The following is a 20,839-nucleotide window of genomic DNA, read 5'->3' as shown; positions in this document are numbered from 1 at the left end:
CCCCCCACCCCCTCTGACCCCCCCCAGCATGACCTCCACCCCCCACCCCCCACCTCCTCTGCCCCCCATTCCCCTGCCCTCCCACCCCCCCACCCCCGGCATAGCATCTCATACCTGTTCAATTCCAGAGCATCCAACACCCTTCTGTGGCCTTCACGTAGACCAGGCACACATGTGGTCACAGGCAGGCATGCAGGCACACATATTTTGGAAACAGTCTCTGACTGTGTAGACCTAGCTGACCTACAACTCAGAGATCTGCCTGCCACCACTACACAAGTGTTGAGATTAAAGGTGTGTTCTATCATGCCCAATAAGTAAGTAACCTTTAAAAAAGAAAAAGAAGAAGAGGAAAACCCCAAGCGGGACAGCGGACAGTGCCTGAGGAACAATACTCAGTTTTGCCCCCTGATCTCACAAGGGAGGACACACAAGGAAGCAAAAGCAATAAAGGAGATTAAATGCCTCAGGTCATTTAAAATAATTACATTTTATTCATTGTTGGGGGGGCATGGGTAAGGTAGGGCAACTGTGGTGGTTTGAATATGCATGGCCCATGGGAAGTGGTAATGCTAGGAGGTGTGGCTTTGTTGGAGGAAGTGTATCACAGCAGAGGTGGGCGTTGAGGTCCTATGCTAAAGCTCCGCCCCGTTCAGAAGATTCTCCCCTCCTGGCTGCCCTCAGTTCCAGACTTAGAACTCTCAGTTCCCTCTCCCAGCACCAGTCTGTATGCTACCATGCTTCTCGAGGTGACAATGGACTGAACCTCTGAACTGTACGCCAGGCCCAATTGTATGTTTTCTTTTATAAGAGTTGTCTTGGTGATGGTATCTCATCACAGCCATGAAAACCCTAACTAAGACAGCAATCCAGGAATGACTCTCCCACTTCAGCCCAGGCCCAGGGACTGAACTCGGACCATCAGGCTCATTGGGAAAAACCTTTACTGGTTGAGCCATATTTTGTTGCTGTTTTTGTTTTTGGATTTGTTTTTTTTTTCTTTGTTTTTGTTTGTTTGTTTTTGAGACAGGGTTTCTCTGTGTAGCCTTGGCTGTCCTGGAGCTCACTCTGTAGACCAGACTGGTCTCGAACTCAGAAATCCGCCTGCCTCTGCCTCCCAGAGTGCTGGGATTACAGGCGTGCGCCACCACTGCCCGGCTGAGCCATATTTTGTAAAACTCAAAATTAATGAAAAGAAAGGTGGATCCAAGATAATGAATTAAACTTTCACTGTTTGAAATAAATTTCAAGCCGGGTGGTGGTGGTGGTGGTGGTGGTGGCGGCGGCGGCGGCGGCGGCGGCGGCGGCGGCGGCGGCGTACGCCTTTAATCCCAGCACTTGGGAGGCAGAGGCAGGTGGATCTCTGAGTTTGAGGCCAGCCTGGTCTATAGAGTGAGTTCCAGACAGCCAGGGCTACACAGAGAAACCCTGTCTTGAAAAAAAAAAAAAAAAACAAAAACAAAAAACAAAAAACAAAAAAAAACAATAAATAAATAAATAAATAAATAAATAAATAAATAAATAAATAAATAAATAAATTTCAGCTCTGCCCAGCAGTTGTGGTGCACACCTTTAATCCTGGTGCTTGGGAGGCAGAGGCAGGTGGATCCTTGTGAGTTCGAGACCAGTCTGGTCTACAGAGCAAGTTCCAGGACAGCCAGGGCTACACAGAGAATCCTTGTCTTAAAGGGGGGGTGGGGCACCAAGATTTGGTCTTTGTCTGTGTTACCTCCTTCTGGTCTCTCCCCTACTAAAGACTTTTGCATTCTGCTCAGGAGGCTGCTGCTAGGGCAGCAAGGGAATGGGGGGGGGGTCACACAATAATCCCTTCAGTCAGCCCAGAGGCCTAAAGCAGCCGTATGCTTGAGCTGCTGTGTCTTCTGTTGCTGGCAGTCCAACATCACAGACTGTGTGAGTTTTAAACAAAGTTTTTATAAGGTCATGATTATGGTCCAAGGTCGGGGGGGGGGGGGGCATCGTTGGGTGGTAGGGTCCTGAGGCAGTGTCTCTTGTCATAAGAGATAGGGGCTTGGAGGAGACCTAACCAGAGTCACAAAAGCAGACCTGCGCTTACCAAGATCTGCTCTGCCTGTACAACTAGACTGTAGGACCTGCTGGGTCCTGCTCTCACCAATAATCAAGATCAGATTTTAGCAGGAAGGGTGGGATACTGCTCAGAGGTTGAGCCTCCACCTAGGACCCCTTTGTGAGGGGCTGGGGGTGTGGCTCAGCGATAGCCCACCTTCTAGCATATTCCAGGCCTCGTGTTCCATCCCTACCACGGGAACAAGAGAATAAACTGTCAGTATGAAGGTGACCTCAGCCAACCACAGACTGACACACACACCAGCTGGTGCCTCTTTCTAGAAAAGTTTATTTGGGGACTGGAGAGATAGCCCAGTAGTTAGGAGCACCGGCTAAAGGACCAGGGTTCGTTTCCCAGCACCCACGTGAACGCTCACAGTCATTTTTAACTCTAATTCCTGTGAGGTCTACCCTCTTCTGGACCCACAAGCACTACATGCACAAACCACACAGACATCCACAGGGCAAAACACCAACATACAAAATTTAAAATATACAAATCGTTTGTTGTCTATTTTACTGGAGACTGGGTCTTACTATTCATCCTTGAATAGCCTGGAACTCACAGCATAGACCAGGCAAACCTTGAGCTCAGAGTTCAGCTTGCCTCTGCCTTCCGGGTGCTGGGATTAAAGGTGTGTGCTGCCCTATCTGGCAAGAATAAATACTATTTTTTTTAATTCAGTGTGTCTCTTTTCTTTTTTTTTTTTTAAAGATTTATTTATTTTATGTATCTGAGCACACTGTTGCTGTCTTCAGACACACAAGAAGAGGGCACTGGACTCCATTATAGATGGTTTCGAGCCACCATGTTGTTGCTGGGAATTGACCTCCTTTTCTTGGCTTAAAAATTATTTGGTTTATGTTGTTGTTTTGTTTTGTTGAGACAGGGTCTTTCTGTGTAACTGTGGCTATTCTGGAACTCACTCTGTAAACCAGGCTGGACTTCAATTCACAGAGATCTGCCTGCCTCTACCTCCCAAGTGGGATTAAAGGTGTGCACCAATATACTACTGCCCATCTGTTTTTATTATTTTTAATCTTTAATTATTTTTCTAATTTTTATTTTTAGGCTCTCACTCTTTCTCGTGTGTGTGTGTGTGTGTGTGTGTGTGTGTGTGTGTGTGTGTGCCTTTTGTAGCCCGGTCTCAGAAGGAACATTTTGGAGCATTTTGACAGGGTCACATTCTGTTGTCAGAGTCAAATTGAAGACAGGGAGATGGCTCTGCTGGTAACTGGTTGACGGTGCCAGGGCAAGGGCCTGAGTTCAACCCAGAACCGCAGGACAAGATGTGATCCTTGTAATCCCAGCGCTGTGATGCTCCTTGGAAAGTCAGCCTAACCAACTTATTTGGCTGGGAAAACTGGGGCAAAGGTACTTAGCTCATAGCTCTTAAGAGTTCAAGACCGGGACAGTGTCGGCTGGTGAGCACTCTGCCACTGGTGGCATCACGGTACTGGAAATGTGTGCTGAGGTAGGAGCCCACACACAGGACAAGATGCCCGCCCGAGGAGATTGGGTTCAGCAGTCCCCTCCTGGGAGAGTGGCCTGAGGAGTGTGCGTGTGTGTGTGTGTGTGTGTGTGTGTGTGTGTGTGTGTGTGTGCTAGTGCGCATGCTTGCGTGCACATGAGTACAGGTACCCCAAGAGAACCTCCTGCATTTGCTCCCCTGGAGCTGGAGTTACGGTCAGTTGTGCGTCAACTGATCCCGGTGCTGCACTGTGGGGGAGCGGAGGAAGCCCTGAGACTACGTGCAAGCAGCAGATTAAATCCTGAGTGAATATGTATTGTTGATATGGGTGTGGCCACATGTAGGACCCCGGTGCCTCATGGGATTGGCAAAGTCCATTCTGGGTAAAGGCAAAACCTTCTTCTGGTCCAAGTTCAGTGTTTATGAATGATTCACCAGGGAGTATAAACACTGTCAGCCACAGCTTCCTCCTCTGGACGACTGCAGTCAGGCTGCTCCTCCGCGGAGACCTCCTGCTGAGATTAGCGGTACAACGCGAACTGCCTGCTCGATTCCCACAGACGGAGCAAACTTGCTGACCTTCTGCACAGCCCAGCCCACCCAAACCCAGCTTTTCTGGGCATGGGTCTGTGCGTGTGTGTGTGTGTGTGTGTGTGTGTGTGTGTGTGTGTCCTTTCTTCATTCCCTCAGTGCCCCAGGTAGGCCTTGAAGCCATGCAGAGCTCTAACCACTGTGCTGAATCTTTTAAAGATGTTTGTTTGTGGGTGTTTTGACTGCATGTGTGTCTGTACACTGTGCACGTGCCTGGTGCTCTCAGAAGTCAGAAGAGGGCACTGAATCCCCTGGCACGAGCGTTAAGGATGGTTGTGAGCTGCCTTGTGCTGGGAACAGAACCCGGATCCTCCTCTGCAAGAGCAGCGAAGGCTTAACCTCGTCAGCCCCACGTGTCCAGTTTTCCATGCAGGTGCTGGGGACTGGAATTGAACTCTGGTCCACGAGCCTGCTCACCATCTCCCACCGCCACCAAGTTGCTTCTTTAAAGTTCCTACCATTCCAGTGCCCTCTTGCCAAGGACCAAACCTCCAATAGAAAGGCCGGAGAGGACAGAGACAGCTAAGCTACCCTAGGGAAGGCAGGAGCCAGACAGCCTCCATTTCCCACTCTCAGGTGCCACCACTGAGTCAGCAGCCCAGTTCTCCAGGCCTCAAGTCGGGGGTGGGGGAGGGGCACGGAGGGGGCTCAGGACTGTTTTCTGCCACCGGATCCACGGGTGACAGAAAGACCTCTGGTATGGCTTCAGATAGCCAGCCTCCCTCCTCTTACCCCAGCTGATTCACGTGACCTTGGCTTTCTGCTGGCTCAATGGTACCTCAGGCCTTTGCGGTCCTCAGTCTCCATCTGGAGCTCTGTTCCCTGATGTCATGCAGTTCAGGGTCTCAGGCTAGTCTGCGGTGCGGGTGTTAGCAGAGGACAGAGCTGAGTCTGGAGGCTCCCTTAGGCAGGCACCACCTTCCTCCCTATTTCAACTTCATGTCTGAGGTCCCTCCCCCCATGTGTGTACACACATGTATGTATGTTCACGTGTGACGGCTAGAGGTGTCTTTCTCAATCACAGCCCACACTTTTCTTTTTTGTTTTGTTTTGTTTTTTTGGATTTGTTTTTTTGTTTTTGTTTTTGTTTTTGTTTTTGAGACAGGGTTTCTCTGTATAGCCCTGGCTATCCTGGAACTCACTCTGTAGACCAGGCTGGCCTCAAACTCAAAAATCTGCCTGCCTCTGCCTCCCAGAGTGTTGAGATTACAGGCGTGTGCCACCACTGTTTGGCATTCTTTTTCTTTTCTTTCCTTTCCTTTTTTTTTTCTTTTCTTTTTCTTTCTTTTCTTTCTTTCTTTTTTCTCTTCCTTCCTTCCTTCCTTCCTTCCTTCCTTCCTTTCTTTCTTTCTTTTTTTGGAGACAGGTCTTTCTATGTCCATGTCTTGACTGTCCTGGATGTCACTATGCAGACCAGCATCACAGAGAATCCCCTGTGTTTGCCTCCCAAGTACTGGGACTATAGGCTTGGGTCACTGTCCCTGGCCTGCATTTTTTTTTTAACTAGCTAATTGTGGGAGGCACAGAGGGTGTGGTGGTTTGTATGTGATTGTATGCCCCAGGGAGTGGCACTGTTAGGAGGTATAGCCTTTTTGGAGTAGGCATGTCACAGTGGACATGGGCTTTAATAGCCTCATCCTAGCTACCTGGAAGCCAGTCTTCTAGCAGCCTTCAGATGAAGATGTAGAACTCTCAGCTCCTCCTGCGCCATGCCTGCCTGGATGTTGCCATGTTCCAGCCTTGATGACAATGGACTGACCCTCTGAACCTGTAAGCCAGCCCCAGTTAAATGTTGTCCTTATAAGAGTTGCCTTGGTCATGGTGTCCTCTTAGTTAGTAAAGCCCTAAGACAGAGGGTCTCAGATAAATGCTCACAGATAAGTACTAGGGAGCCAAGCAGAAGAAACAGAGTTGTATCTGCAAAGGGAGAGACGTAGAATCTGTTTTCTGCCCAGAAGACTGGAAGACGATGTGGCTAATAGCCCGGTGATCTCTGCTGTACTCTGTGGCTACACTGGATCCTTCCCCAGACGGTTACCATGAGCTTATCAGTCCATAAGAGCCTATCTCTATGGAAACTGTCACATGTTGTTAATCAATAGACCCCATCTTTATGGAAACTGTCACATGCACTTTGCAAAGAACTTCAACATAGTCATGTCTTACATGTTACTGTACACAGAGGATTGACTTAATTATCATCAGGAAATTGTTGCCAAATTGTACTGTGCTTAAATGTGTCTAAAATAAGCTGCTTGGGGCGAGACTCCCAAAGTTTGAGCCAACACTGCTACTTAGTCACGGTGAACTGAACCACCGTCTTGCCCCCCTCAGATCGTTCCTCTGCTGGCCCCAGAGATGGCAGAGACTCCCTCAAATAATTAATTTTTGAAGTAGAGTCTCACTGTGTAGACCAGGCTTGAATTCGTAGACATCCACCTGCCTCTACCCTCTTGTGTAATAGCATGCCTGCCCACATTACTGGTTTTGTTGTTGTTGTTTTGTTTTTCGAGACAGGGTTTCTCTACATAGCCCTGGCTGTCCTGGAACTCACTCTGTAGACCAGGCTGGCCTCCAACTCAGAAATCCCCCTGCCTCTGCCTCCCAAGTGTTGGGATTAAAGGTGTGTGCCACTACCGCCCGGCCCACATTACTGTTTTGAGACAGGGTTTCTCATGGCCCCTGAGTCTTGAGATCTGCTAGGCGGGTTGGCTAGAGGGCTCCAGGACCTGCACCTGCCCAGCATTGCTGGCTGCTATGGGCACGGCGTTTTACACATGCGCTGCAGACTGAACTCTGAACTCGGTGCCCTAGCTCTCATGCAAATGCACTCTGTGCAGAGCCTCTTCCCCAGTGCAGTATTGATTCTGGGCAAAGCCCCCAGCGTTGCCGCCAACGCCGTTCCTGCTTGTGTGAGTCGGGATATGCCTGAGTGCGTGCGTGTATGTATACCACATGTATGCACGTTCCTTTGGAGGCCAGAAGAGGGCATCAGATCCCCTAGGACCTGAGTTAAGGATGATTGAGTCACCAGGTAGATGCTGAGAACAGAACCAAGGGCCCTCAGAAGAGCAGCTAGTGCTCCGAACAGCTGAGCCAAGCCTCCCTCCAGCCTCTTTGCTGGGCCTTCTTAATCACTTATTTCCCAGTCTCTCCTCCAGCAGGAGGCTGTGTGATCCAGTCTTCCAGTTTGTAAAATGGGAACACTTGCTTTTTTAGGTCTGAGGGCCAATCACAGCTGGTTTATCCTGTCCTGGTAAGGCATTTACAATTTTTTGTTTATTTTTTAATTTTTTTTTTTACTATTTATTTATTTATTTATTTATTTATTTTGAGTCTGAGTTTCTCTGTGTAGCCCTGGCTGTCCTGGAACTCACTTTGTAGACTAGGCTGACCTACTTGCCTCCCTAGTGCTAGGATTAAAGACATTCCCACCATGCCCAGCGAGGCCTTTACAAAACTTATCTTTTAGGTGTGTTTGTTTGTTCGTTTGTTTTCTGCTTTGGTAGTAGCCTCGGGGCTGTGCCCAGGAAAAGGAACGAGAATGAAGGATCCTTTTCTGGAGGAAGGAGTGGGATGAAGGATGCTTAGATGGAAAAGAAAAGGAAGCTTAAAGGCACAAGGAAGAGAGAGCCTGGGGCGGGGGGCGTGGTGCTAGCCACACAGCCAAGCCAGAGCCGTAACGGGCTATGGGACGCGTCCCTGTGTGGTCAGCAGAGAGTGAACCGGAGGAGCAGTGGGAGAGCAGAGATGAAGGAGGGGTCTGATCCAAAGATCTAGGGTGGAGAAGAACGAGGGAGAGTAGAGGGGAGCTGAGCCGGTAGCGCCAGGCTCTGCAGCTTGTCCTCACCGGCCTGGGAGACGCCACGCCTCCCTGCAGCCCTGGCATCCAAACATTTCCACTTAAGGCTTGGCTGGCGGTGATTGGGTGGCTGAGGAGGAAGCTTGCGCCCTTTGAGTTCAGGACAAAAAGAATTAGAAGCTCCTGGACTGGGTCCCAGGGGAGCCGTTGTGGACAGAGAGGTTGGATGAAAACGGAGAGTGGAGAACCACGTCCGCCTGGGACGTGGCCGTCGCCACCCGCAGCTCGGGGACACCTTCTCTTTCTCCGAGCCTAAGTTGGCTCCGCAGCTCATGTCTAAGTGCTTGGAGTTCATGTTCCTTTACACCATACCAGGAAACTTCAAGGTCTCAATTTCAAAATCTGCTCGGAACCTACCTGCTCGCCATCTCCCCCACCTGGTCCAGCCCCATTCTGTGCCCAGGAACCTGCGCAGTCAGATGGCTCCTCCCCCTTAGCTCCGCCTAATCGTTCTCTCTGGCCAGTGCCGAGTCAGAGCCGTCCTTGTGGTCCCACAGACCTGTCCCCGCACCCCTGTGTTCTCTCTTCCCTCCAGCCCCACTGGCTTCTTTCCGTTCCCTGCGTGAGCCTGCCTCGGGACCTTTCTTTCTGCTTATCCGTTTGCCTGGTATTCTTCTCCAGAGAGCCCCATACGCGTCCTAACGTCCCCAGATGCCCCTGCTTAAAACTGCTCCAGAGTCTTGGTGGCTCGTGCCTGCGGTATCAGCACTCGGAAAGCGGAGGGGGTGGGGGAGAATTAGGAGTTCAATCAAGGCCAGCCTCAGCTATGTATCTAGTTTGAGGCCAGCCTGGGATACTCGAGAATCTATCTCAAATGAAAAAGCAAACACAAAACTCCACCCTTCCCTGTTTCCGTTCTCTTAACACAGCTGTTAGCATGTGTTTATCTTGCTTCCTGTCTGCCCTGTGGAAGGTGGGGGTTCCTTTGTTTGGGGGGGATTTTTGTTTTGTTTTGCTTTTGAGATAGGTTCTCTGTAGTCAAGGTTGTCTTCTAAATCAAAGCAATGCCCCTGTCTCAGCCTCCCAAGTGCTGGGTAGGATTAGAGACCAGAGCACACACTCCTGGCTTCTTTGACCTAGCACAGGTCCATGTTAAGTATCTTCCTTAATGGTCTTCATTTTTTGAGACACAGTCTTTCATAGAACCAAAAACTTAGCTGACCAGTGAGCCTTCCAGGATCCACCTATCTCCAACTCCTACCCCTAACCCCCCCCGCCCCCCCACACACACACACGGCCTCGACCCTGACACACACCTCAGTGCTAAGATTATAGGTGAGCCACCCAGGTTCTGGGGAATCACACTGAGGTCCTCATGTTTGCACAGTGAGCACTTTAGCACCCAGGCCGTCTCCACAGCCTCCCTCTGGGTGCTGTTTCAAGACAGGCTTATGCCACGTAGCCAGGGTAGCCGCCCATTGGATCCTCCTGCCTACCTAGGAAGTGCTGCGCTGACAGGTACAGACACCATCTGGTCAGTGTAGAGAGTGGGCATTTTTATCTGATTGTTCCCCAAGGCTCCTTAGAACAGGGTCTACGGGTATTTGTCAACCCAGTGAGCTGAAAGGCTATCCCTGTGGTTTGTTATCGTGACATTTTAATTGCTTTGTTGAGGTACGATTTATGTACCATGTAATTTGCCCATTACAAGCCTCCAGTCGCAGAGCTGGGGATGCAGCCTGTTGGAGCGTTTGCTTAGCGCGTGTGCACGCGCGCGCACACACACAGACACACAGACACACAGACACACACACACACACACACACACACACACACGGAGCAGGGCTGATCTCTGATGGTGTAAGAGAGCAAGCTGGAACACCATGTCAGGAAAAGAACAATTTGGGTGTTACACAGGACACATGTAATTTGGCAAGGTGATATCTTCTTACAAATCGATTGCCCCACAACCCAAAACTAGGCTAGGCCACACACTCGGCAAAATGGCACCTGCCTTCCTAGTGAAGGTGGTGGTGACATCTGACTCAATTGACCAATCAGCACAGAGAAGGGGAGGCTCAAGAAAAGACAGACTAATGTCCCCAATTCCCCTCTTTTCTAATTTTTTAAAAATCCTCTCTCTGCTTTCTGAAGAGATAACAGCCATTATGAAGACAGGGCAAACATTGGCCTGGCGTTTGCAGCTGGAAGTGTCATCAGGTATGGCAGTCAGGATTCCCTTCTAGTGGGACTATTAGAAAAAAAGACACCCCCACCCCCAGATGCATGGGTGACTTCATTTGTGTAGCTGTCAGGAGTGGCAAGGGAAAGACAGTGGTCAGCATGTCAAGGCCCAGGCGGGGAGCCGGGAGTCAGGATCGAGATTTTAAGTGTCAAAATCAAAGCCCATTAGGATCTCCTGATGGGCTCACAAGAGTTCCATTTACTGTTGTTAGTCTTTGGCCTCTGAAGCTGGTCTCCAGAGTGGTGAGCCCAGGACCTGCTTCCAGGCCCTTTGCTAGCTGCTGGAGTGGCTGGGATCAGTGGGTGCTCCCTACCCTGCTGTGGCTTCTGGGTAGAGAGACGTGGTATTTAGCTATCATTGTGTTTTAGGTTAAGATGAGAATAACAGTGGATCCATCTGTCTGTCTGGGCGGCAGGCAGGTGCCACAGTGAACAAGGCCTGAGGTTTTCTTATCGAGAAGACAATCATTCCTGAAGCATGGTTGTCTAAACAGTGGTCTGTGTGGAGTTAAGTCTACCATCGGGGAGTGTGACCCCCTGGACTGTAGAGCAAATCATTGGTCTTTGGTTGTATTTTCCTGCTGGGAAGTTAAGATTGTATTGGTGTGATATTAACCCTTTCTCTTTTAACTGTGAAGGCCAGTTGAGTCTCTGGTCCTCAGGGGTCACCTGGGTTTGAGAGAGACCTCTGGCTCCTTCATCCCTTTTCCCAGTTGTTTCTTTTATGTGAGAGTAAAGTCCAAAGCCTAGCTTGGCCCCTCAGGCTTTTAGCAGAGAGTTGATAGCAATGTGTTGAACTTTGACCTTAGAAAATCTGATGTCATATACATCAACTCTAAGCCTCATCTTTTACTCCCTTCATTTGCTCGGAACTTCGTAACTTGCATAAACCTTTTGGTTTAGTTTTGATTATTAGTTTTTATCATGAGACCTAAAAACAGTAACAAACTTGTCAGGTATTGTGAGAATACCCCTCCCACTCCCCATGAAGGGACTAAGCAATGTCTACCCTCTTCAGAGCATCCCAATGACAAACCAAATTTGATTTCACTAATGTTCACCCTGGAGAGCCCAGGGGCTTACTACTAGAACGTGGCTGAGGGGTTACTGACGGGCAGCCATGCTGGAAAGTCTACACCCAGCATGAATGGTGGCTTCCCAGGAGCTTAATCGACAGAGCCCCTCTTCCTAATCTTCCTCCAGCGTTAAACTCCAACTCCCTGCTAAGACCTCGAGGCCAAGCGCAATTAGGACAGAACTGCACACAGCTGCCTGGGGGTGGGGGGGCTGGATACTCGGCGAGGGTCCAGTGACTCAGTTATGCCCTCCCCATTGAAAGAACATCAACAATCAACAACTCCAGCTGTGATGATCTTCTGTAAGCAGTCAAAGAAATCATGCCAGTGACAGCTGTTCGTCTGTGCAACACCAATTTAATAAAAGTCAGTTGACGCCAAACTACACACATAGGCCAATGTAGTCACGGCTTTTAATTTCCCAGGTAAGTCTTGTAGAAAACACTGTCTTAATAGAACACAGAGTGACCTGTCTTAGCGGCACCAATGGCTTTGAAGAATGAACAGTGGAAGAACTCAGCTAAGGAAGCGTTGTTTAAACTGTGGCGCCGAACTTAAGAGCTTCGAGAGGGGCAGCCTTAGCTTTAGTCTGTCCATGTAAGAGTAACCGGAGAGTAAAAGCCCAGGGCGCCCAGGGCTCCACGGGGCAGAAACAGAAGCAGACGAGCAGGGAGAGGAAAGGGGGAAGAATGCTCTATGTCAGCTAGAGAAACGCAGAATGGGAGACACCGGCAGAGAGCAGGTTCGATGACCCCAATGTCTCAGACTGCAGTGTCCCCAAGCAAGCTGGTTTCCTTGGTTCCAAGGGTAACCAGCCACACCTGGGGCCATCAAGGCCCGCTTGGGATCTGTGCTCTCCCCAGGTCTTCCTGCGCTACTGCAAATCACATGAGCGTCCGAGTCTAGACAGCTCAGTGCTCAGCCCTCTTGGATGCTTTTAGCGTTGTTGCCACTCGGCTGGGAAGGCTCTCAAGCCCCCTCTAGAAACCAGTAAATACATCATCTCAAACAAGGCGTCAAAACAAACCCAGAAACTAAAAAGGAAAAGCGCACCACAGAGGTCGTGTTACCTCCTTTGTCTGGTATGAAAATGTATTGACCTTGGCAATTAATACAGCTCATGGTGGAGCTGTCCCCAGACCCCATTTCTATGATCCGATTAGGCATTAGGAAGGTGAAGACTAAGGAAGGAAGGGAAGAAGGGAAGAAGGGAGGGACAGAGGTGGGAGAAAGAAATTGGGATAAGGAATTGAGGGGGGAATTAGAAGAACATTAGAACATGCAGACTGGATGGCAGTAGTGCAGAAAATTCTAGGGTATTTGTTGATCCAATAAGGGCTCATGGTAATGGGGAAGAAAATTGAGTTAGTTTAGCATGAATATGGAAGGAGCCTAGTTACTACGCCTGTACACATGGCCTACGTAAAGCTCCTCCACCACCAGAAAAAGAAAGAAAGAAAGAAAGAAAGAAAGAAAGAAAGAAAGAAAGAAAGAAAGAAGGAAAAAAAGAAAGAAAAGAAAGAGCCGGGCAGTGGTGGCGCACGCCTGTAATCCCAGCACTCTGGGAGGCAGAGGCAGGTGGATTTCTGAGTTCGAGGCCAGCCTGGTCTACAGAGTGAGTTCCAGGACAGCCAGGGCTATACAGAGAAACCCTGTCTTGAAAAAAACAAATCCAAAAAGCCAAAAAAAAAAAAAAGAAGAAGAAAGAAAGAAAGAAAGAAAAGAAAAAGAAAGAAAGAAAGAAAGAAAGAAAGAAGGAAAGAAAGAAAAGAAAAGAAAAAAAGAAAAGAATCTTGATGTCCCACAAAGGAGCACACCAACAAAGGGAAACTTTGGCAAAGTGATTTCTTCTTTTTTATAAAAAGGGAATACCAGAACTCAAAGTGTTTGGTTAGCAAATACACTAACCAAAAATCGCCTGTGTCTTCTACCCAGTACTTAGGTGGTAACTGTATCTCATGTCATTGGTGGGAGCAAGACTTCACAGTTTGATACAAATGGCGGATCAGTACAGAGAGGAAGATGGAGAGAAATCCAAGTCTTTGTTGGGCTGACAGCAAACCAAACAAGACCAGTGTCTGGCATTCCAGCACTCGACTGCCCAAGATAGGAGAGCTGCCAGTGTTTGAGGCCAGTCTGGGCAGTACAAAAGGCCGTGTTTCAAAAAAGATAAATAAAGCTGCTAATGTCTCCTTTAATGCTTTAGTAGTTTGGGGCCCGGAAAGCTAGCTCAGGAGGGCGTATCTGCCTTGTAAGCATGAGGACCTGAGTTCAGTGCCCACAGAATAAAAGGCAGGATGTGTGTGCACTTTCAATCCCAGCACTGGGGAGGGTGAGCTAGAAGCCCCCCCCCCCCACCCCGGCTTGCTGGCAGGGAGAGACCTCATCTCAAAACACAGCTCCTGAGGCATGGCCCCTGGAACTGTCCTGTGACCTCCACACTCACACACGTGCAGAGTCATATATTTACACCTGCAGCCACACATACACACACACAGTCACATACACACAAACACACACAGTCACATACACATGAGCAGACACATATGGGCAGTCACACATGAACACAGGTGTGTGTGTGTGTGTGTGTGTGTGTGTGTGCACGCATACTCGCATGCTGGTGAACACAAGCAAATGCCACAAATTCCCAGTTCTGGGGTTGGAAGCCGGGGTCTCGGGGAGTGGGGGCTCAGTCCCAATGCTTCTCTGCAGCTCCCTCACTGGGGGCAGAGCAGGGAAGAACATAGAATGCTTGGCCTTTGGCATCTCTGTAAACAGGAAGTTGGCCAATCCCTTCAGTGCTGAGGTCCAGCCACCGTCCTTATCAATCTACCCATTAGTAGCTCTGTGCCCCCCCCCCCATACAACCTGCCTTCTGCTTTGCTGCAACAGGAGACAGCTGACAGCGAGGTCCTCAGAGGTTGGGCTCCATGTCCCAGCTTCCGCCTCCACAGCTGAGCCCCACAGTATGGGGGGTCGGCAGCTCTTCCCACAAGGCAGCCTCACTCAGGGTGATCCAGGCTGTGTAGAGAGGCTAGGGCACCTTCGTGGGCAGCTCCCCGAGGGTCACTGGAAAAGATAACAATGGGAACTTCAAGGACACTGGTTCGGGGACAAAGGCTGAAAGACAGCGGGCGAGAAAGCAGGCTGAGGTACTGGAAGGCCTAGGCTCCCACAGGTGATTCCCCAAGCCCCTCCTCACCACCAGTCTTCAGCACAGCTTAGAATGAACCACCCACCACCTTCTCACACACAGGTTGCACAAAGATACATTTTGTCTTTCCTAACAAACCGCTCTGTAACAAACAGTTTTAGCAACAATGTTTCTCCAGGCCCCTTGGGTTTAGGACTCAATGAAGTGTGTGTGCTCGTTCTGGTTCCCTACTTCCCTACTAAAGGTGGTGTGGCCTGTTTCCCCCAGCCTGCCATTACTCTCTCTCTCTCTCTCTCTCTCTCTCTCTCTCTCTCTCTCTCTCTCTCTCTCTCTCTTTCTCTCTCCTCTAACTTTTGTAACTATCAGCTAGACCGTCCAGAGCTTCATCTCCCTGCCTGACACACACTTTGCTCCCTGGTCCTTTGACTGCAAGGCCACCCAGGTAGGTGTCAGTTTGCTTACCCTCACTACCAGGCCACCCTGCCACCTACAAAGCCACACAGGCAGGTGCCAGTACTTTTACAGATGGGGAAACTGAGGCCTAGAGCAATCTTCAGCTTCAGCCTCCAGAGCCCAGAAATCCCCCAAGGTGGGCCAGGATTCTTCTAGAGCCCAAGGAACACAAGCTCTGGACCACCTCTCGAAGGCAGTGCTCAGATCTGCCTTAGGCCAGAATCTGCTCATGCCCGAGGTCAGAACCACCGGGCTCCATCACACCAGCTCTGACTCCCACTTGTCGACAGGCCTAGACCCTCCAAGCAGGCAAAGTAGAAAAAGCCCAAGGAAAGAGAGGGGGTGAGGGGGCTTGAGGAAGGGAAAATATTTTGGTTCTCAGGAGGCGAGGAAATTGCCTGATTCCCAACCGATTAGGAGTAATTAACCCTTCGCAAGGCAGTAATTAAGTCTGTGCTGCTGAAGCCATAATTAGAAGCCCTAGAGGCTCCGCCCCTCCCTAAGCGCACCAGCAAACTTGGGGACAGTCCTGGCTTTCCTAGGAGGCTAGGGAAGCCATCAGTCTGGCCAGGGGCCCCTCACAGATAGAAAGAAGCAGTGTTCCTGGAATCAAGTTCTTCTTTCTGAGAGTGCCCAAAACTGTGGGGGAAGCAAGGAGGCTAGGCTAGGCTGGGGTCTAGCACGGGGTGGGGGTGGGGGGGCTTGCAGAGTACTTTTTTTTTTTGAAACAGAATCTCACTGTAAATTCAAGATTCCCCTGCCTCAGGTTCCTTAGTGAAAAGAATACAGGCCTGTGCCACCACATCTGTTTCGAGGACATTTTTGTCTGGCTGAGAGGTTTCACACTGCAGCCCCAGGTTGAGGTAAAGAAGGTAGAGACACCGGCTCTCTCAGGGGTGGTGACAGAGGTTCAGGGCTCAGAGAGGAAAGGAGACCAGATACAGGCCCTGCTGTACGTGTCTGGGAACAGGGCCTGCTTGGGCCCGTGCTGACTAAATATCTGAGGCCAGGCATTGGCTCCAGACCCAAAATGGCTATGCAGAACCTGCAGTTAGCCACCAAGGGAGACAAGAGGGCAAGGACAGGATGCCGGCGGTCAGGCCTGTCACATAGATCACGGTTGACTAAGCCAGGTCTATAGGGTCACATAAGCCACGGAATGTCACATTCCTGTCACTCACCCCAGCTGCTCAGACGGACACCACAGTCCTCCTGACTGTGTCTGAGGTCTGGCTGAGCTGCAGAGCAAGCTCGAGGCCAGTCTTCGATTTACTGAGGGTCTGAGAGTGAGTGGCTGGAAGCTGTAGGCTCCAGCCATAGCAGCACACAGTAAAGAAATACTTTTATTTTAACATTCAAAGAGCAAGCAAGGTTGTTGAGGACTGGAGTAAGAGCTTTGTGCTGTGCGGGAGGACTAGATATATGGCCTCCTACCCCTGCCACCCGTGCTTTTAAATTTTCATTTATTTTTTTGAGACAGGGTCTCAAAAAAAAAAAAAAAAAACCCTCAGAATAGACTCATGTCATTCAGAATAGTCCCTAATTTGCTATGTAGCTAAGCCTGGTCCTCCAGCCTCTGCAACCTCATCTAGCTTCATACATTTTTAAAAATTTGTGGTCAGAGATAAAGGCTAAAGAGAGTGATGCTTTGACTTCTCTGTGAGCCGGGGTCCTTTCTGTGAGTCTCACAGCAGGGGGGGGTCTTGATACCAGCCCACTCTCAGTTCTGGCTACCCTGATCTTTCTCATAAGAATTCATTAACTAGCTGAGCAATGGTGGCACACACCTTTAATCCCAGCACTTGGGAGGCAGAAGCAGGTGGATTTCTGAGTTTGAGGCCAGCCTGGTCTACAGAGTGAGTTCCAGGACAGCCAGGGCTACACAGAGAAACCCTGTCTCGGAAAAAAGCCAAAAAAAAAAAAAAAAAAAAAAGGAATTCATTAACTCCCCCCCCCCCACCGCCCCCAGATGGCTCAGTGGGTAGAGCCACTATCAGCCTAACATGATGACTTGACTTTAATCCCCAGAGCCTGCCTGGTAGGACAGCAGCAACTCCTGCAAGTATCCTCTGACCTCTACATGTGTGCTATAGCATGTGCACTGTCATGTGTGCACATACACAGGAAATAAATGATTAAATGGCACATTGGCTTAAAGACGTCGGCTCTGTGCTTCAGTCTGACAGATGACCTGAATCCAGTTCCCAGCCCCCACCCACTGGCGGATCACAACCAGATGTAACTCCAGTCCCAGGGCATCGGACACTCTTCTGACCTCAGAGGGCACCAGGCATATGGTGTACAGACACACGTGCAGGGAAAATAGTCACCCACATAAGACAATCTAAAAGAGGGAGGACACTTTACCTTCAAACTTGCCCCAGGGCCTTTGCCACACCTAACTGGAAAATCTAATGTAGTCTGTAGTCTCTCTCTCTCTCTCTCTCTCTCTTTCTCTCTCTCTCTCTCTCTCTCTCTCGTTCATGTGTGTGTGCATGTACGTGTGTGTCTATGTGTGTATGTGTGTGTATTGGCACCTGGAGCTCATGAGGTGGCTCAGAGCTCTTCAAGCCACGCCTCCTCTCTGATCCGTGGTCTGGCTCTTCCGTCATGAACGAAGTCACTTTACCCCTCTATTAGCCTTCGTCTCCTCAGGACACTTACTGAAGCCAGCCATCGTCCTGTCCGGTCCCAGTTGACCCCCTGAGCTCACCCCCACCCTCGTGCTATCAGGAGCTCTGGCAGATTTAAATGCTCTCTTCCCTGTCTCTGACCCCAGGCCAGGACAAGCACAGCGGCGCTCAGCAAATGTCTGTTGCATGAATACATGGACAAATTCTGGCTGAGAAAGCGTCCTTTGCAGGAGAATTTCATAAACGTGAGCTGTTTCTAAAACTACTCCTGGGGATGGGGGAGGGTGCGCCCTGGGCGGGGAGGAGGTGGCTGTGACCCACTTTCGCAGGCGCCGCTCGCACCTCCCCTTGGCGGCCCACAGGTGGCGCTCACTCCCCGCGCTGCCGCAGCCTCGGCCCTGGTTACTAGTGATGTGTCCCTGTGCATTTTCTCAGACAGAGGCCTGTAGACTTCGCCTTTTCAGAGTCCACCGCCTGATTGGGAAGCTTTTTGATCATGTGTGAGGTACAGATGAAGGTGTCCTCTCTACTCATCTCCTAGCTGTGCGTACACTAGTAAGCAACCCCCAGCGTATGTGTGCGGTACCGGGTGGGTATCTTATTAAACTCACACAGGCCACAGCTAGCATTGGGGTGTAGGTAGGTGCACATTTGCCTTAGGGACGAATGACTCTCTGTTGTACAGAGAAACTGAGGCTCAGGCTAGTCACATGACTTGCTGAGGTCACCAGATGAATGGGTGACCGAACATAAAAATACATTTCAGCCTAGTGACCCAAGTTCAAACCCCTGAAACCGCATGAAGGTGGGAGGAGAGAACGGGTTCTACAAAGTTGCCATCTAGCCTCCGCGCGTGCGCTATGGACCCCTCCGCCAGGAATAAGTAAAACAGGCAGACAGATCTCTGTGAGTTTGAGCCCAACCTGTTCTACACAGGAAGTTCCAGGACAGGCAGAGCTATAGGGTGAGACCCTGTCAATAAATAAATAGCCAACCAAGCATGTAGGCTGGAGTTGGTACAATGCTCTCTCTTCTGTATGCATGTTGCTCTGGGCTGGGTCTCCAGCACTGCATAAAACCAGAAATGCGGTTCTCACCTGTCATCTGGTGTTCACAAGGTACAAGCACAGGACCCTATCTCATAGCAAACTCAAGGCCATCCCAGGCAACATGAGACCTATCTTTTTTTTTAAAAAAAAGATTTATTTATTTTATGCATATGAGGACACTGTCGCTGTCTTCAGACACACCAGAAGAGGGCGTTAGATCCCATTACAGATGCTTGTGAGCTACCATGTGGTTGCTGGGAATTGAACTCTGGACCTCTAGAAGAGCAGTCAGTGCTCTTAACCTCTGAGCCATCTCTCCAGCCCACATGAAACCTATCTCATAAAATAAAATAAAATAAAATAAAATAAAATAGCTTAGAGCTGGGGGTGTGGCCCAGTGGTAGGACATTTCTGAGTATGCAGAATAAGGTCCTGGGTTCAATCCCCGGACCTTCCCCCTCAAAAAGCATTGGTAAACCCTGGCACAGGAGTGGTGCCCAGGCTATAAAATGCCTCTTCCAGGTGGGTTACACCCTGGCCAGAGACACGTCAGCCTTGAATGTTCCCTCTCCCCAGCTCCCACCCCACTGCTGGCTCAGTGCTGTAGGGCATCTGGCTCAGCCGGTCTCTGTGGTTCCTGCGTCTCTGCCTCTTGGTGTTGGCTCACTGTTTGAAGGAGATCATCCTGCAGTTTGGAGGATGCTGGGTAGAACCCTGGTCGTTGAAGCTGAACTCCTCTGCCTCCAGTGGGCCCCTTGCCTGTGGCGACTCTACTCCAAGCCCCACCCCAGGACTTTCTCCAAGGTCAGAGTCCAGAGGGCCCTCCTGGACCCCCATCTCCACAATGCACAGGAGGGAAACTCAGGTGCAAGAAGGCCTTAGGGGGAGAATAGCCAGGAAATGAGAGAGAATGTCTGTCATCTATCGGGCAGACAGATGTAGGATTTTGTAAGTTGGTGAGTGCTTTTACCTGGTTCAAGATCAGATGGGATTTAAGACTGGGGACCTAGTGCCTGATTCAGCCAAGAATCCTAAAAGGCTTTTGGAGAGAAGCTTATGGCTGGAGACTCTTGAGAAGTCACTGGGTCTCTACACCAAGCACCTGCTGTGACTGGGTGCTAGGCTCTGTGTTAACCTCCCCAGAGATCTCACCTTGTGGTGTGTTAATCCCTGAACTTCTGGCTTGGGGTTGGGGAACTCATCAAAAGCTTGGATGCCCAGATGAGGTCACGCCCAGAGCATCTACTCAGGGCTGCCCCCGCCCTTCGCTGTGGCCATCCAGAAGGCTCTTTGGGCACAGTGAGCCTGCTACCCTAGCCCAAGCGGGTGGCTGCAGCCGGCTGTGTGTATGTTTGGCATGCCCATGTGTTTGTCTGCTGCGATGTGTTTACATCGGATTTTTCTGGCCCGAGTGTGTCTGTCTTTGTTTATCCTTCTGCTCTGTCTCCATGAATGCGGAGGAAACTTCTGTTTTCAATCGGGGGCCAGAGAAATATCTTACTGCTACGTGTGCTCAGATGGATTGGAAGTGATTTCCCACTGGATTCTCTGAGGCTAGAGTAGGGGAGGGTTCCTGCCTGAATCCAGGCCAAAAGGACAAGCTGCCAGAACTGCTCCTTCTGTGCTCAGGAAAGAAACTGAGGCCCAGGGTGGCCTGAGAGAGGGTAGCCAGAAACAGGGAATATCTGCTATAAACCAACCAGAGCGTTCTACTTGCTTAAATGCTTTATGAGCTGGGTGCAATGGCACACACAATGCCTTTCTTGCCACTTGGAGACTGAGAAGGGAGGTGTATTATCTAGGGTTCTCCAGAGAAACGAAACTGATAGAATAAATCTATAGCTATATAAAAGGAGTTTATTAGAGTGGCTTACTGGCTGTGATCTGGCTGGTGCAACAATGGCTGCCTCCCAACAGCAAGCTCAAGAATCGAATACTTGTCCCACCTACAGGGCTGGATCTCTCGGGGGATCCTCAGTGTACAGCAGAATCCCAAAGAAATAGGCTCTATATCAGAGAAGGAACAAATTTACCAGTGATTGTGAGGACCCGCAGGCAAAGGACGAGAGCTTCTGGCTTCCATATCCTTATGTAGAGGGTGTGGCCCAGATTCAAGGTGGATCTAATCAAGAAAAAAAACCCCTCACAGTGTCTCCAGCTGCTTGGACTTCAGTTAATTTCTAATGTAACCAGGTTGACAACTAAGATTATCTATCCATGGGAGGATAGTGAATTGCATGCTGGCCCAGGCCACAGAGCAAGAGCCCATCTCAAAATTAA

The 20,839-nt window shown here is 49.9% G+C and overlaps 1 long non-coding RNA gene across 1 annotated transcript in view; it reads left to right on the top strand.

Annotated features, from left to right (window-relative positions):
• Window positions 1-12,897, top strand: part of LOC127672021 (uncharacterized) — a 34,696-nt gene extending 21,799 nt beyond the window's left edge. Inside the window, exon 4 of the long non-coding RNA XR_007974818.1 lies at window positions 12,803-12,897. This is a non-coding gene — a long non-coding RNA (uncharacterized LOC127672021). The remainder of the gene's footprint in view (window positions 1-12,802) is intronic.
• The last annotated feature ends 7,942 nt before the right edge of the window (window positions 12,898-20,839 follow it).

Source organism: Apodemus sylvaticus, chromosome 21 (assembly GCF_947179515.1).
Source record: "Apodemus sylvaticus chromosome 21, mApoSyl1.1, whole genome shotgun sequence".
NCBI classification, from domain to species: domain Eukaryota; kingdom Metazoa; phylum Chordata; class Mammalia; order Rodentia; family Muridae; genus Apodemus; species Apodemus sylvaticus.
The sequence above is the reverse complement of the archived record's forward strand: the minus strand, read 5'-3'. Positions and strand labels throughout refer to the sequence as shown.